The 17,069-nt window shown below is 37.4% G+C and overlaps 1 long non-coding RNA gene across 2 annotated transcripts in view; it reads right to left on the minus strand.

Annotated features, from left to right (window-relative positions):
- LOC309864299 overlaps positions 1–17,069 on the minus strand; it is a 140,084-nt gene that overhangs the window by 83,673 nt on the left and 39,342 nt on the right. For both annotated transcript variants that reach the window (XR_014311445.1, XR_014311446.1), the window contains exon 2: positions 11,725–11,824. This is a non-coding gene — a long non-coding RNA (uncharacterized lncRNA). The remainder of the gene's footprint in view (positions 1–11,724; positions 11,825–17,069) is intronic.

A 17,069-nucleotide genomic window follows, 5' to 3' on the forward strand; every position in this document is an offset into this window, starting at 1 on the left:
ACATGCACAACTGATTTCGATAAGAGTGTAAAAGCAATTGAGTGGGGGAAAACATGGTCTTTTCAATACATGATGACAAAATAATCGAATATACATATGAAAGAAAATAAACTTCCATCAATAGCTCACATCATACACAAAAATTAACTCAAAATGGATCATAGACCTAAATGACCAAAATAATAAATCAAAGAACAAGTTGATAAATTAGGCTTTGTCAAAATTGAAAATTTCTAAAGACACTGTTTAGAGAATGAAGAGACAAGCCATGCAGGAAATATTTGCAAATTATTTATCTGGCAAAACATTTGTATCTGGAATATAAAAAGAATTCTCTACTCATTAATTAAAAAAAAATTTTAAATGGGGTGAGTATGCAAAAGATTTAAACAGACACATCACCAAAATAGATAGTAAATAAGCATGTGAAAAAATGCTCAACACCATCAGTCATTAAAGAAGTACAAACTAAAACCACAATGTGATATCATGACAAATTGTTTCAAATGGTTAGAATTTTAAAGACTGACCCTGCCAAGGATTAGCAAGGATGCTGAGCAACTGCTGTTAAGAATATAAGTGGCATAATGATTTTGGAAAAGATTGGGCAATTTCTTACAAAGTTAAACATATACCTACCACATGATCCAGCCAGTCCATGTGAATATTTTTTCCAAAAGAAATAAAAACAGATGGTAATACAAAAACTTGTACATGCATGTGCATAGCAGATTTGTAATAATCCCAAACCACAACTCAAATGTCCACAGAGAAATGAGTGGCTAAACAAATTGCAGCATATCCATAAAATGGAAAAACCATTCAGCAATAAAAAATAAGTTCTTGAAAGATGCAAAAACTTTGATTTCAAAATAATTATGCAGAGTAAAACAAGCCAGATAAGAAGAACATGTACTATGAATTCATTTATATAAGACTCTAGAACATGCAAACTAATTCATAGTGATGGGAATCAGGACAGTGGTTATCTTAAGTGAAGCTGTCTTAAGTGAAGTGGTTGTCTTAAGTGAAGTTGCAGGTTTACTACAAAGGGACAAGAGGAAGAAGAGCTGTGTCTGTGTATGTGTGTGTGTGCATGCATGTGCACACACACAAGTGTGCTTTTGGTGTACCGTATAGTGATTCAGCACTTCCAAACATTGCCCTGTGCTCATCACAAGTGCAGTCCTTAATCTCCATCACCCACTCCCTCTGGTAACCTTCCGTTTGTTCTCTATAGTTAAGAGTCTGTTTCTTGGTTTACCACCCTCTTTTTTCCCATCTGCTCATTTGTTTTGTTTCTTAAATTCCACGGGAAGGAGGTTTTCTGAGTGGTGGGTAATGTTCTGTATCTGAGGTCTCATACTATGTGTCAAAACTCACAGAGCTGGATTGTCTCTATGATAGGTTAAAATAATAAATGAATTGCTGGGCCTTTTGTGTGCACAATGAAACAAAACCAATTTTTAAATAGAAAATAATTTGAAGTACTCATGAATTTTCACCACTTTCCTTGACGCCGGTCTATAACATAATACCCAAGTATAATTCAGGAAAGGCAAAATTTAAGAATTCGTGAGAGAGAGAGAGAGATAGAAAGAGAAAGGTAATGATAATCTTACTTGTTCTGAAGGAAGTTTCAGACACCTAGAAGAATGAGTAGACTACTTAGCCCAGGCCATTCCTCAATATTATTTCTTCCAAAAATACTTGTGATTAAGCATTAAACATTTGAGAGTTCAATGCAAGAAACTGGGATGCAGATCTACATATTACCTATACAAGATGAGAAGCCTAACCTGGACACATCTGATCTCTGTTTCCTCAGAAATATTGGTCCACACCAAAAGACAAATGGATGAGCAAGTTCTAGCTTAATAGAATAGTTTTGAAACCCTAAGCAAGTGTTCCTTATGATAAAATACCAATTAAAACAGATAAAACACCAATTAAAACAGATAAAACTGATGGATAGGTACTTATTTAAGCTTAAATCTTTCATATTTTGGTAGAAAACATCTATTATTGCCTACACTTGAGTTACCATCTGGGGGTTAGAACTCGGGAAGAACTGGTTCCTTCAATTATTTAGAAACATTCACTGAAAACAGCTTATGTCAATCACTATGATAGAAGATAGAGCTACATCAGTGAGCAAGAGAGATGCACAAATAACATGGAGGATATGGGGAGATGGAGAGGAAAAGGGAGTTGAGGGAAATTGGAAGGGGAGATGAACCATGAGAGACTGTGGACTCTGAAAAACAACCTGAGGGTCTTGAAGGGGCAGGGGGTGGGAGGTTGAGGGAACAAGGTGGTGGGTATTAGGGAGGGCATGTATTGCATGGAGCACTGGGTATGGTGCAAAAACAATGAATACTGTTACGCTGAAAATAAATTAAATAAATAAATAAAAGTTATGAGTTAAAAAAACAAAGAGAGAGAGAGAGAGATGCACACTTTCATGAGGTTTACTTCTGGTGTAGGTTAGAATCTCTCCCAGAAAACATAGCCATGGTGATTTTAGCCTTGAAAAATGTCAAAACAAAAATAACCAATTACCAATCTTCATCCTTCTCCCTCTCTCTCTCTACACACACACACACACCTATCTATGATGGGGTTATATCCCAATAAACCCATTATAAATTGAAAATTCATTTAATATACCTAAACTATCAGAAGTCTTTGTTCAGCTTAGCCTACCTACACATGCTCAGAACACTAAGGTTAGCCTCTAGTTGGGCTAAGTCATGTAACACAAAACCTATTTTACAATTAAATGTTGAATATCTCATGTAATTTATTGAATATGACACTGAAAGTGAAAAACAGAATGGTTCTAAGTATATTGGTTGTTTACCTTCCTGATCATAGGGCTGACTGGGAGTTGTGACTTGCTGCCCCTGCCCAGCAACAGGAGAAGTGACAGACTGCACATTGCTAGCCCCGGGTGGGGGTGGGGGGAATCCAAGTATAGTTTCTAATGGATGCGCATCACTTTCACACCATTGTAAAATCAAAAAATTTAAGTTGAACCACTGTGAGTTGTGGACCATCTGTATATTTATATTTTAGTGTTGCTAGCTAAAATATAGAACTTCTACTCTAATTTGAATTTCAGTTAAATTATGAATAAAATTTTAATATAAGTATGTCTCAAATATTGTATGGGGCATACTTACACTAAAATTTTAATTTGTTACTTAGCTGAAACCCAAATTTAACTGAACCTCCTGGTTGTTTTGGACTAAATCTGGCACTCCTGATATATATTGGGGTTACCAGATATCTTTAGCTACAGAAATAGATATATTTATACATATCTATATGATGTATGTCATGTCTATTTTAAAGCAACTTAACTTCTTGCAGAAACTTCCAAGATGAACTATGTGAAAATTATTATCCTAGGTAATTAAATATAATGATCAGTGATTTAAGATTATTTGGCATAAGCCAATTAAGTACTATAGGTCAATTACCAAAAATAATTATTTTATTTAAATTAAACCATTATGATGGGAAATAGTGGGCTATCAGACCAGTTTTCTCTGAGGCCACTGAGGGTTCAATTACAAAATATTAGCATATATCACAGAGGGGTTCATACAAAAAGGGGATAAAAAAGAAAGAGGCAACAAAGAGGAAAGAAAAACATTTCCCTATTTTACCCTACTAAAACAAACATCTTTCATGCTAAGAGGGGATTCCAGGAAATGATTGCTGCTACCTACTGTCTTCTCCAACTCCAGGCAACATGCTGATTTTTGACCTGCTCCTCTGACCAATGCAGAGCTGGGTATTGGCATGGCTTTGGGCTTTGAGGACATCCAGGGAGAGACCCAAAGTGAGGCTTTCCTCTGGAGCTTAGTAAGAGCTAAAGACCTGCATCAGACTGCCCAGGACAAGGATTAGAAAGAAGTTTTGGAAAAAGCTTGTCCCCTAGTGCACTTCTTACCATGAGAAAAGATCATTCTATGCCCCCACATTAAGAGGTTAGATTCCCCCAATGAATAAGCCAACCAAGTGCTGAATGGCTGTGCTAGCCGGAGGTAAGGAGAGATTGGGACCCTGGTGGCTTCTTTTTGTAGCTGACCTGGACACTGGCAACCTGCCAACCCTTGCACTGCTTGCCTGGGCAAGCCTGCCACCACCCATCACTTGCCATACTGCTGCAAATTGGGGTTATGGGATACCCAGGCCAGAACAAGTCAGTGATGTAAAAATCCAGCTAACGGGCCCAGCAGTCAGGGTGGAAGATCAGTCTGGACAAATGAAACTTCCCTGGTGAAAAAGAATGGTTATAAGAGAAAGATGAAGCAAAAGTGTTCAAGAAGATTCAGATGAAGCATACCACATGCATATGTACACACATTTTCTGGATCAAAAACAAGCCATAGTTTTCCATAATTTCAACATATTTCCCGTAATTCCAACATAATTGTTGAAACAATTCAACACATGAACTGAAGATGATCTTTATAGAGAGAGTCTAAAAAGGATGACCTAGAAGACCACAAAAGAGATAGTTCAAAGCACAGGCATGTGAAATTAGGGAAGGGCAGGTAAGATAATCTGAGGATAGATTTATAACATCTACTAGGAATTCCTGGAAGATAAATTATTGGATTAATAGACAAAGAACTCTTCAGCTGAAGACGAGTCTGCAGACTGAAAGAAATTGCTGAGTATTTGCCAGGACTGATGAGAAAAAGACTTGTACCTGGGAATAGTCAGGTGAATTCCTGATACCGCTCCCAACTGTAAAAATTTCCAAGCTTAATAAGCAAGTTATCTAAATGAAAAATGATAGTACAGAAAAAAATATAACAAATTGTTGTTGTTAGAATCTATAGATTTGTTAGAATTAATAGAACAGACGTAATATTCACATTAACAAGGGAGAAGGAAATAGCATGAGTAGTGAGTTGATCAAAACATTGTTTTTAAAAAAAAGTAGATATAAAAGATAAAATGCAATATATTATTACATTAAATATCAATGGACTGATTTCTTCCATTAGAAGTCAGAACTTGTCATATTGGTTAAAATACAAAGCTTAAATACTTGTCATATTGGTTAAAGCTTAAATACTTGTCATATTGGTTAAAATACAACTGCAAATAACTTAAAGCAGTACAGAAAGGTTAAAGGTAAAGGAATACACAAAAATATCAAACTAATGCAAATGAAAGTTAAGAGTGAGGATATTAACATCAAACAAGGTGGGTTTGCCATATGGCAAAATTTGCATTTTTTTTTTAAATTAACAATAAATTGGAAAACAAATTGAAGGAAGAAGCAAGACTGGACAGAGGAAAAGATACTAAGCAACCATAACTTCAGGTTAATTTTGGCCTGTATCAATTTAAATGGAGAACACTTGTTTTAAAATTTTGGTAGTTAAAGGAAATAAGCAAAATCAAAAAGTATTTAATCTGGTGTGGTCCTCAGCAACTTTAACATCACCTGAGAACTTGTTAGATTTTAGGGCTCCACCTTGACTTATAAAAACTCTGGCCTTCAGAGGATTCTGATGACATTGAAGTTAAACTCTTATCAAAATCATTAAGCTGCTTTATTTTTCTTTTGAAAATTTTTTTATTTATTTGAGAGAAAGAGAGAGAACACAGAAGTAGGGGAAGACAGAGGGAGAGGGAGAAGCAGACTCCCCGAGAAGCAGGGAGCCTAATGCGGGACTCCATCTCAGGACCCTGGGATCATGACCTGAACCAAAGGCAGATATTTAACTGACAGAGCCACCCAGGTGCCCCTTCAATTGCTTTCTATAACAACTAACTTTTAAGAACAAAAATGTTTAATATTTAATAAGGTAACACCCTGTAACATTAGTTCAAAATTTCAGTGGAAGTCAGGCTCACATAACACGTCAGCTAAAAAATATAAGCAAAAATTATTGGAACTGTAAGGAGAACTGATAAAACTACAATTAGATAGACTTAAGTAGAGGTCTTCCAGAATTGGATATACCTACTAGACAATTCAGTAATTTTATCTGACATATTTAGAACCTTAAAACCCTTTTAGTAGAGAATATATATTTTCTCCCACAGGTTTATGAAACATTTACAAAATCAAACATCTATTTGGCCAAAGAGAAAAGCTTCACAAATTAAAGTTTCAGAAAATATATATAGAAAAAAAAAATACTTAAATTATCTTTCTTGACCACACTGCAATAAAGTTAAATTATAAAAGCGTAAGCTTTCAGAAAGTCAATCTATGAATCAAAAAGAAAAAGTGAACAAATTATTAAGAAAGCAATTAGGGAACATTAAAGTCTACATGCTGAGTGAATTCATTGCCTTGAATGTCTTTATTGTTAAAGAAAAAAGCAGAAAAACAAAGAAACCTTGTATTCATTTATCAGAAATTAGGAAATGGATAAGAAACAAAGAAAGTAAAAGCTGAAATAAACTAGAAGACAAAACAAACCAAAATAAATCAGATAAAGGATAAATAGATCCAAGAGACAAAAAAAGAAAAATTAAGGCCAATAAAGTAGACAAATTCTGTCAACTTGATTAAAGGAGAGAGTGTGCATGGTAAGCACACACGAGAGGGCAGTTGGAAAAATATCCAGGATTAAAAATGAGAAGGACACAAACCACAGATACAGGCATGATTAAAAGAATTAGAAGAGATTACTGCTTGCAAGTCGATGGCTACAAATTTGAAAACACAGAGGAAGTGAATGATTTCCTAACAAAATATAAGTTACTTAAATTGCCAATCACTGCAGAAGATGTCGGGCTAGTGATTAAGAATCTGTCGTGGAAAAAGGCCCAAAGACCAGATGGGTTTAATCTTTAAATAACAGATGATTTCTACGTTTAAACATTTCCAGACCATGGAAAAAGGGGGGGGTCCTAATTAATTTTATGAAGTCAGATTAATTTTAATTCCAAAGCCTGATGATTTCTTTTTTTTTAAGAAATGCTAGACCCATCTCACTTAAAATTGCAGCTACAAACATTTTGACTAAAATATTAGCAAATAAAATGCAACTTGCTTCTGTCTTAGTTCCAGATTCCCTGGATAGATTCTGATGCAGAAATATGCATGCTAACGCTGTTTTTTGGAAAGTGCTCTCAAAAAGAACACCTTCGAGAAAGTGAGAGGTGCAACCCAGGTAGGGAGAGAAGTTGAACTGCCATTCGGTTACAACAGTGGCTCCAGCCTAACCCACAGAGAGCTCTGCACCAGTCACGGAGGGCAGACTGCTCCCACAGGAGAGACTCGGCTGTGAGCCATCAGCAAACCCCAACACTTCTGACAGCTGAGGGGGTTGGGGTGGGGAGGAAAGCGCCTCCCGCTGATAGCAGCACCTGAGCAGAGCACCACAGCATCCACTAAACTCTGTGAATAAGTAGAGTGTACTCCTGACTCCAAGTGTGGATTGACAGCAAGAAATCTATCATCATTATTCTTTGCATCAACAAACTTTAAAAAAAAAAAAAAGGATTAAAGACCACACAGTTATTAGATGCCGAAAGGGCGTTTGATAATTTTAATTCATCAGCTCTCGAGGACAGATCTAGTTTTATATATTGCAGATAAGTGAACATATCATCTTCAGATTTTTCTTTCTTGGCTCTCCCTCTGCATCTCCACCCACATCAACCCCAGTACAGTAAGCGCAGAAGAATATACTGGCTCTGAGTGGATACAGATTTAAATTTGTCCCAGATTTGTTTCAGGAACAAGCATCCTTGCACTATCAGGTTCGTTTTTACATGGGCATGTGTTGGAGAATTTTTAATTTAATTAAAAATATCTATCTCCAGAACCCCTCTCTAGCTGCACATTGAGCACGCTACTGGTATTCCCTGGAGATAATCAACTCTGCCAGGTTATAAATAAAAATAAGTAAAAGCTAGAAAAATTTTCAGTGTGTGACCATATGTCCAAAGAGAAAGCACACATCTTAATGGAACTATAGGTGTAGAAGTAAATTACCACCTTGTTGTCAGAAAATTAAATCATCTCCATTTAGAAATTCCCAGACAATCCACCTATATTAATGACAAATATTCCCCAAACACCCCCACCCTGCCCATGAGAGAGAAAAAGTGCAAAGTCTTAAATATGAAAAAAAAAAAAAGTATAGAATCTAGGTCTCTTGCAGATATACAATACACATCGAAAATTCACCTGAATCCTTCCCTTTGCCAATTTTATCTGGTGGCTTTGTAGATGGAAAACCTCAATCACTGGAAGGGATTCTAAGACTGAAAAGCACATCGGCCCCAAAGACTGCGAGAACCCTGGCTCGTCACCTATAGAATTCACTAACTCTGGAGGCTTACCCACTCCAGCCACAGCTCAGAGACATATTCTCTGAAGGAGGAAAGATGGCTCCAGCTTGGTGTTTGGCTCCCTGATATCCGTTTGCACACGCTCCAGCCCAGGTGTGTATCCCTAGCACCGCTGGTTGTCATTAGGGAACAGAACTCCTTTCACCGGTGTCCCAGCACAAACCAGGACAGTCTCAAACCAAAAGAACTTCTAGAGGCTGCTTGCTCCTAGAAGAAGTTCTCTAGCTTTGACTCCAACTAAACATTCTATAGTCTGTCCAGGGTGAAGTTTATTTTTTCTTTATGGATGGAGCATCACAGAAATCCTAATAATAGTAGTTTTCTTGATAAATATTGAATCAGGGCCCAACTGAATTTCAAGTTGAATATCTGCAAGCTAAAGCATCCTAATAGATTGATCTCAAAATAGATGTGAGATGCCCAGTGTGATCTCAGTGTTTCAAGTCTGGTGACTAACACAACGCTCCTTTTCCCCTGGATAGTGGCTAAAGGAGCGCCACTAAGATTTTCTTCTACAGTTTTCCTTTTTTTCAATGTTGTTAATTCTAACTAATCCCCCTTCAGATTGGCACATTTTATTTTATATATGTAAAGCTAAATTCATATGTGTTGGGAAATTTTTAGCACATTGCTGATAACTCGATCCTTTTCCTAGTATTGATACTACATGAAATAAAAAAGAAAAACAGAGCTAAACTGAGTCTAAAATATATAATGTTTGGGATAGATTTTTATTTAAAGAAATTTTAAAAATCAAGAAGAAAAATAGGTCTTCCTTTTTTAATTTGGTTGTGTGCTTGTTTTTACATAAAAGAAAGAGCTAGCAAAAGTAGACAGGAAGCACTTATTTCAAGCAGTTGAGGTCATCAGCCTATTGGACTCAGAGGACTGGATTGGATGAGTCCTTTGGACCATTTCCCAGCTCTTTATTACATGGCTCATGTGACAAAAGATACTTCTTCACATATTATTCTTCCACTGACAGTGAGAACATTTTTGAAAAAATGTAAATAATTCTAAAGTGCAACAGATCTCCAATTCTTTATAAGAAACAGATTTTTTTGGACTTGAGATAATTTCATATTTTCCATCCATTTTGGTGTTACTTTCCCAAGGCTTTACTTCTTTTCATTTTAATTCCCCACAAATTCTTTGCTGGAAAATTACATTTTAGCTAAATTACATTTAGCTACAGAGAGGTAGTTAGATGGTGCATGCATAAATTTTATGTTTTAATGATTCTTTCAGCCCTTTGTTAAATCAGAGAAATACGTCTCTATTCAACTGGTATAAAACCAAGGTCAATTTAGTTAAGTTGTAATGTTAAAACAACACAAAGCATATTGTATTGAATACTTCTTGCTAACAATACAATTACCTTGTCTTTATTTTACTCCTCAAAACAAACAAACACAAACCAAAAAAACAAAACCCAAAACAAAACAAAACAAAAACCACTCCACCTTATGTTGCCAACCAGAATAATGTGTTGTGGCTTTGAAATAAGGTAGAAGAATCTAGATGGAGGTTTAGCAATAGTGATTGGTAAGCTTCTCAAAGCAATATGGTGCTAAAGAGAATAATTGCCACATGGTCTGGCTTCCATCTATAGTCTTGCCCTAGCAGGGATTCTGTGGCTATATGTGCATGACCAGGGAGTCATCATAGTCATCATAGTCAACCAAGGGAGTGACCTCATATTACCAGTCCTGATCACTCAAGACTTAACCAATGGTTGTGTTTTATTTCTTTGCTTAAGTTGATTACTTTTCTTCGTCTATTTAGATGTTTGCCCATGTTCTCTCCATTCAATGCTCATTCCTGTCACCTACCCTACACATATAAAGGATTTCTTCTTCTCAGCAGCACTGGAATTTGTATGTAGGAGGAACTTATCCACAGCGTTCTGCATAGAACCGGGAATGGAGAGTAGCAAACATGTTTTACTTAGTTGTATGTTAACTAAAGGTGGGAATTTATGTGGGAATGCTTAAGATTATGGTGGAGGGTGCTGAAATAAGACCTTACTAGATGATAGATGAGCCAGGAATCAAGATTCCATCCAAGAGAGAATCACGTCACACTTTGAAGTGACACCACGAGGGTAGAACATAAGTAAAGTCTAGAGTCAAGGAAAAAGGAATGCATGCAGTATGGTTGAAGGGAACCACAGGGTTCCATTAAATACCTTTGAATAGGGCATATCCTTTTGCCAGATATTGATTGCCCATTAATGCTACAGCTGAGTACCACCAGGGGTGATCCATAATTAAGGAGTCCTAAGTTTTAGCAATGAGAAATAGAGATACTTGAGTTTCTCTGTAACATTTTCCTGAGGATCTGTCATGAAATGAATGTGCTCCAGGGTCCTCCGCCACTCCTGGTTACAATGCACAAACTATCGTATGGCTTCCAAGCTGCCTATCCCAAGTCATGCTGCTTAATTGGCAACACAATAGAAAGCTTCCAAGGGAAGAGAGGAATGAAGAGAACATATGTCCTTTCTGTGTCCCTTTTTTGTATGGTTTTCCTTTCGGAGATGCGGAGACTGTGCAGCCTTCCTTTCACTTGGCTGGAAGATTTCTCTTGCAGTGTGTTCGTGTTCACACAGCCATGGCCTGGAAAGTGAGTCTCTACCTGCCTTTCCCTATCTTCTAAGAGGCATGAATATAGGGGACCATGACTTTGGACTGAAAATCAGAAGAACAAATTACCAGTCATAGTTCTATTATTTTTTAAATGTGTAACTTCAAACAAGTCACTTTACAACATTAATCTCCATTTATAACATGGAAGAATTACTAATTCTCTAGTTTTTCAACTTTTTTTTAATAAGAATCCTTATTTGCAAGTAGAATTTTATTCAAAAACCCTAACAAACAAAACAGATCAAAGTAGATTCACCAAATCTGATGTGTGGAAACATTGGATGTTAATGTGGAACCCTATCCTCTTCTGCTGTTAGCCCCTCTGAGTCACTCAGCTCAGGAGACTGAAAACCCATTTTGAAAGCACAAATCTAGATGAGCCTTTCCAGATCTCTCCACTTGGATGCAGAACATCTAGCTCAATTTCAATTAGTGTGTATAATGTCAGAGAAAGGAAAGTCAGGAAGGAAAAACCTTGAAAAATATAAAAAAGAAAAACATGTTGTTGTTTTTTTTTCCCTAAGAGCTTGAGATAGACTTCAGATCTCCATAGGAGTGTTTGTTAAAGAGGCTTGATTTCCATTGTTACATCTCCTGCTCACTGTCTAGTTCGGATCTGTGAGGCTATCTTTGGAGCAGTGCTGAAGGCAAGGATACTCTCTCCCTCCAGACTTGGGCTTGCCCCAGTGCCCAAGCCCTCCTCCATAGGAGAGACCCATACAAATGAACTTACCCTCATCCCCACCTGACACTCCATCTTGCAGCACCAGCAACTGTCATCCAGAATCCAGTGACCTAAGTCTGGGGTGTCCTTGTGTCACCACAGGTCCTCTCTATGGACAGCCAAATAAAGGACCAGGAACAATATAAGAAAGCTCCGGCACAAAAAACAAAAAACAAAAAACAACAACCCCCCCCCCCCACACACACACACACAAAACCAAAAAAACCCAAACAACTTAAAAGATAATAATTACTACCATTTCTTAAGCATTAACTGTATGCCAGGTATTATGCTAAGAGCTTTATTACTATGTACATAATAGCAACGATCCTTAAGCCAGGTGTTATTATCCCCTCTTCACAGGTGAAAAAACTGAGACTCAGAGTTTTTAAAGACACAAATGCAATATCTAGCACCCCACAATGAACCCTGAGCTCCTGCAGTCTCCTTTCCCTGCCCCTGGGTTATGCTTGGGACACCAACCTGCTTAGCTAAGACCCAGAGATTCTGATAGACCCTTGCAGCTCAGGATGACTGAACTCCTGGTCTCTTCCTTGGTGCAGCTGACAAGTTGGTCACAGGGAGACCATCAACCAAATATAGGCCGTTTATTCATAAAATGATCCAATGTTTAAAATACCCCTAGCTGTTTAGAAAATATTTTAGATCGCTGACTATGATGGAAGGTAATTTACATTATGGAAGCAATCATTTAATCACTGCAATTAGACAAATGATTACCTATTCAGCTAATTATCTTTTAATTATGTAATTAAAAAATTAAACATTATATTATTCTAGCCAGTGCTAAATTCTTTTTTTATAATTTCCCAATGAAAATTATAATTTACTATATGGTACAATGTAATTTCCTACGGGAATTAAGTTTCATCTTATTTTAATTACAGGGTAACTCTTCTCATAACTACCATGACCCATACATAACCAATGAGAGAACTTGACCTTTCAGGAAAATGTAGTTCATAAAGGCAGTCAGGTTTTATCAGACATATTAAGAAAGTGCTGACTTTCCACACAAAAAGGTGATACCATCGACCTAGCAGTTGTTCTCAACTAGCTGCATGTTCCAACTCTCTATGGAGCTAAAACTACAATAACAACAACACAGACCATCTTGTACCCAGAGGTCACACCCAGAGATTCTGATTTAATTGGCCTGAGATGGCACTCACCAGGTTTTTTAAATCTCTCCAGGTGAGATCCTGGTGTGCAGCCCGGGTTGGGAATGAACCACCGAGAAGTAATTTTAGCTTGTGCTCCCATAGCAGTATTTTGTTCGTTGGGAGGGGGAGTTGGGAGGGGCTTGTTAGTAAACAGTCAAGAACCATTAGGGTGGGCAGGGGTGAGCCATAAGGCAGTATTTCAAGGATGAATGCAAAAGAGCCAGACCACCAATCTGACTGAAGATTTATCAGCTAGAGAGAAAGCTGAGACACAGGCTACAGGCCAAGACTCTAGTCAAACTCAGCGGCCAAATACTCCAGTATCATTTTTCAGGGTCTTGTAAAGTGGTCAGATAATTTATCTGCTGTGGGACTTTGTACCTTGGATCCAACAGTGAAAAGTACCTGAGTTAATAGACTCCTTATAAAATTCTTAACCAAAGGAAACCTATGAGTTGATTCAATAGACATTGTTCAGAAAACTGTGATTCCACTCAATTCATTTCAGTATACGAATATATACTTCACACCTGCCAGGCTCGAGATGTGATGATTTCATGATGACAAAGTTCAATGATGGGTAGTTTCTGCCCCAGGGAGTTCACAATCTCGTGGCATCCTATACTTTCTGACATTGCTTGGAAAAAGGGTAGAGGAGGCTTGACTACACTGGGTTCAATCCTGAGTGAGACAGGCATGGTTAAGAGGCTATCTTCAGCCACCAAAGATGTTTCTTTTTTTTTTTTTTTTTTTTTTTTTTTTTTTGAGAATGAGAGAGAGAGAGCATGCATGTGTGCATGTGTGGTGGGGCGAGGGGCATAGAGAGAATCTCAAGCAGACCCTACGCTAAACATAGTGCCCCATGTGGGCCTCAATGTCTGACCCTGAGATCATGACCTGGGTCAAAATGAGGAACTGGGGTGCTTAACTGACTGAGTTACCCAGGCACACTCAAAGATATTTTATGAGAGAAGTTCAATGATCATAGTATTCCATTTGCTAAACAGTTAAGGTCATCAACCCCAGGAGCCTCAAAAGCATGTGTGTATGAAACCTGAGCACAGAGCTCAAAAGGAGGCATACATGAGTTTGTCCTTTTTTAGAATAGATTTTTGTAGCATATTTTTTTACAATGATGCTATTCTTTTTTTTTCTTTTTTAAAATTTATTTACTTTTTATTTTCAGTATAACAGTATTCATTATTTTTGCACCACACCCAGTGCTCCATGCAATCCGTGCCCTCTCTAATACCCACCACCTGGTTCCCCCAACCTCCCACCCCCTGTCCCTTCAAAACCCTCAGGTTGTTTTTCAGAGTCCATAGTGTTTCATGGCTCACCTCCCCTTCCAATTTCCCCCAACTCCCTTCTCCTCTCTAACTCCCCATGTCCTCCATGCTATTTGTTATGCTCCACAAATAAGTGAAACCATATGGTAATTGACTCTCTCTGCTTGACTTATTTCATTCAGCATTATCTCTTCCAGTCCCGTCCATGTTGCTACAAAAGTTGGGTATTCATCCTTTCTGATGGAAGCATAATACTCCATAGTGTATATGGACCACATCTTCCTAATCCATTCGTCCATTGAAAAGCATCTTGGTTCTTTCCACAGTTTGGCGACTGTGGCCATTGCTGCTATACACAATTTTGTAGCATAATTGACATACAATCAACTGCACATATTTGAAAGGTACAATTTGAAAAGTTTGATACTCCTGCAAAACCATCACCACATTTAAGATAATAAACATATCCATCAGGACATTTGGATGGCTCAGTTGGTTAAGCATTTGCTTTTGGCTCAGGTCATGGTCCCAGGGTCCTGGGGTCGAGTCCCAGGTCAGGCTCCTTGTTCAGTGGGAGCCTGCTTCTCCCTCTGCCTGCCACTCCCCCTGCTTGTTCTCTTTCTCTGACAAATAAAATCTTTAGGAAAAAAAAATATATATATATATCCATAATCCCCCAAAGTTTCCTCTAATGCCTTCCTCTTCTGAAGCAACCACTTAATTGCTTTCTATCACTACAGATGAGTTTGTTTTTTTAGAACTTTATGTATTTACTGTAACAGTATTCTTTTTTGTCTAGGTTACCAATCAGCATAATTATTTTGAGATTCACCAATATTGATGGGTGGATGAATAGTTCATTTCTTTTTATTGCTGAATAGTAGTTCCCTATATGTGTAGTTCACCTGTTGATGGGTACTTTGGATACTACTAATAAAGCCACTTTGAACATTTATGTGTTCATATATACATAGAATTCATACATACATGTTCATATATACAAAGAATATACATTCTGCTTTTGTTGAATGCAGTGATCTATAAATTTCCCTGTATATGTTTTAGTGTCCATTTATTATTAGGATTTCAGACCAGCTAAAAAGCTAGTTAAAATTTTTTTGCCATCTCTTTTAGAAAAATGTGATCCAATGATTTACAAGAAATATATATTTGGTCATTCAGATGATATTTGGTCAGCCCTACCCAAGAGGGCTGGTTGCCAGCAGGACCATGTGATTAGCAGGTTGGAACTTTTACTCCTATTCCCTAATTTCTGAGGAGGAAAGAGGTATTGGAGGATGAATCAGCCAATGGTCAGTAACTTACTCAATCATGACTATGTAATGAGGCCTCCATAAAAACCAAAGAGAACTTTTTTTTTAATCTTTTTTATTTTTTTCTTTTTAAGGTAGCTTCAGTGCATGGGGAACCAGAACACTTCAACAACACTTCAACTTCAAGCCTCTTGCTCTACAAGGATAGAATCTCTTTACTAGGGATCTCACCTTATGTATCATTATCTGGTTGTTGATTCATCTCTTTCTGCCCATCCTTTAATAAACTGATAAATTTAAGTAAGTATTTCCTTGAGTTCTGTGAGCCACTCACACAAATTATTTAAGCCTAAGGAGGAGGTTATTGAGGTAATAGCCTGGGGTCTGCAACTGGCATGCAAAGCACAAGGGGTGCAGTCTTACAGGACTGAATTCTTAACCTGTGGAATCTGATGCTATCTCCAGGTAGATAATAATGTCAGAATTGAGTTGAACCCTTGGGCACTCTGCTGGTATCTGGGAATTGCTTGGTGTTGAGGGGAAAACCCCACTAACACATTAGAATTGGGTCCAGGAACCTAAAAGGAAAAAAAAAAAAAAGAATTTCTACATTGTTCTATATTGTGAACTCAAGACCCATGGCAGTGTAAGTGCAGAACAATGCATTTTTTTTTTTTAGAACAATGCATATTTTTATCCACCATTCTATGCATCCCCCATATTTAATTATGAAGAAAAAGTTAGAGATAAGTGAAAAAAAGTTCTGTAACAGTTTTTTAAAATTTTATTTCATGTTTAATTATTTTTTTAAAACTTCTTTGGGGAGCCTGGGTGGCTCAGCCAGTTAAGCAGACTCTTGATTTTGGCTCAGGTCATGATCTCAGGGTTTTGAGATCAAGCCCTCCTTAGGCTCTAAGCTCAGTGTGGAATCTGCTTTTTCCTCTCACTCCCCCCTTTACCCCTACCCCTCTGCCCCTACCCCTGCTTCAGTAGGCTCTCTCTCTCTCTCTCTAAAATAAACAAAATCTTTTTAAAAAATTTCCTCTTGCACAATGAAAGAGTGGAGAATACATTCCAAATTATGCTGTATTTACCTCTAGGTGATGCAATTATGGGTGATTCTAATTTTCTTTGTGATTTTTTCCCTCTCTCTCTCTCTCTTCTTTTTTAAGAAAGAGCATAAATTTTACAATCAAAAGAAAAGTTCAAAGCATTTTAAAGAAAAAGTCCTATGACACATGAATATGGGTTTATTAATTTTGAAATTATGTTGAAATCATTCTTAACCTTATTCTTCACACAATTTTAAAAATATTACAAATGTTGGAAGATGGTCAACTTCATCCCAAAACACAAATTCGTAATCAGAAAAGGCAAAGATTATGCAAATTATTCTTGGCTCTCAGGTATGATTTTCAAAGCAGGAATCAGAATCTACCACAGCTAGGAAGCCCATTCATTATAAGACACATCTCATATAATGTTAGAGTATCCCCCCACATTCCAACTCAGGGCTGACAGTCCCTTTAGCACTCTGGCCCAGCTATGCCTAAGGTGGAAAGACCAGAGTTGGTTTTACCAACATCACCCTACTCTTCCCCTTCCTT

The sequence above is a fragment of the Mustela nivalis genome (genome assembly GCF_964662115.1).
Source record: "Mustela nivalis genome assembly, chromosome: 5".
NCBI classification, from domain to species: Eukaryota; Metazoa; Chordata; class Mammalia; order Carnivora; family Mustelidae; genus Mustela; species Mustela nivalis.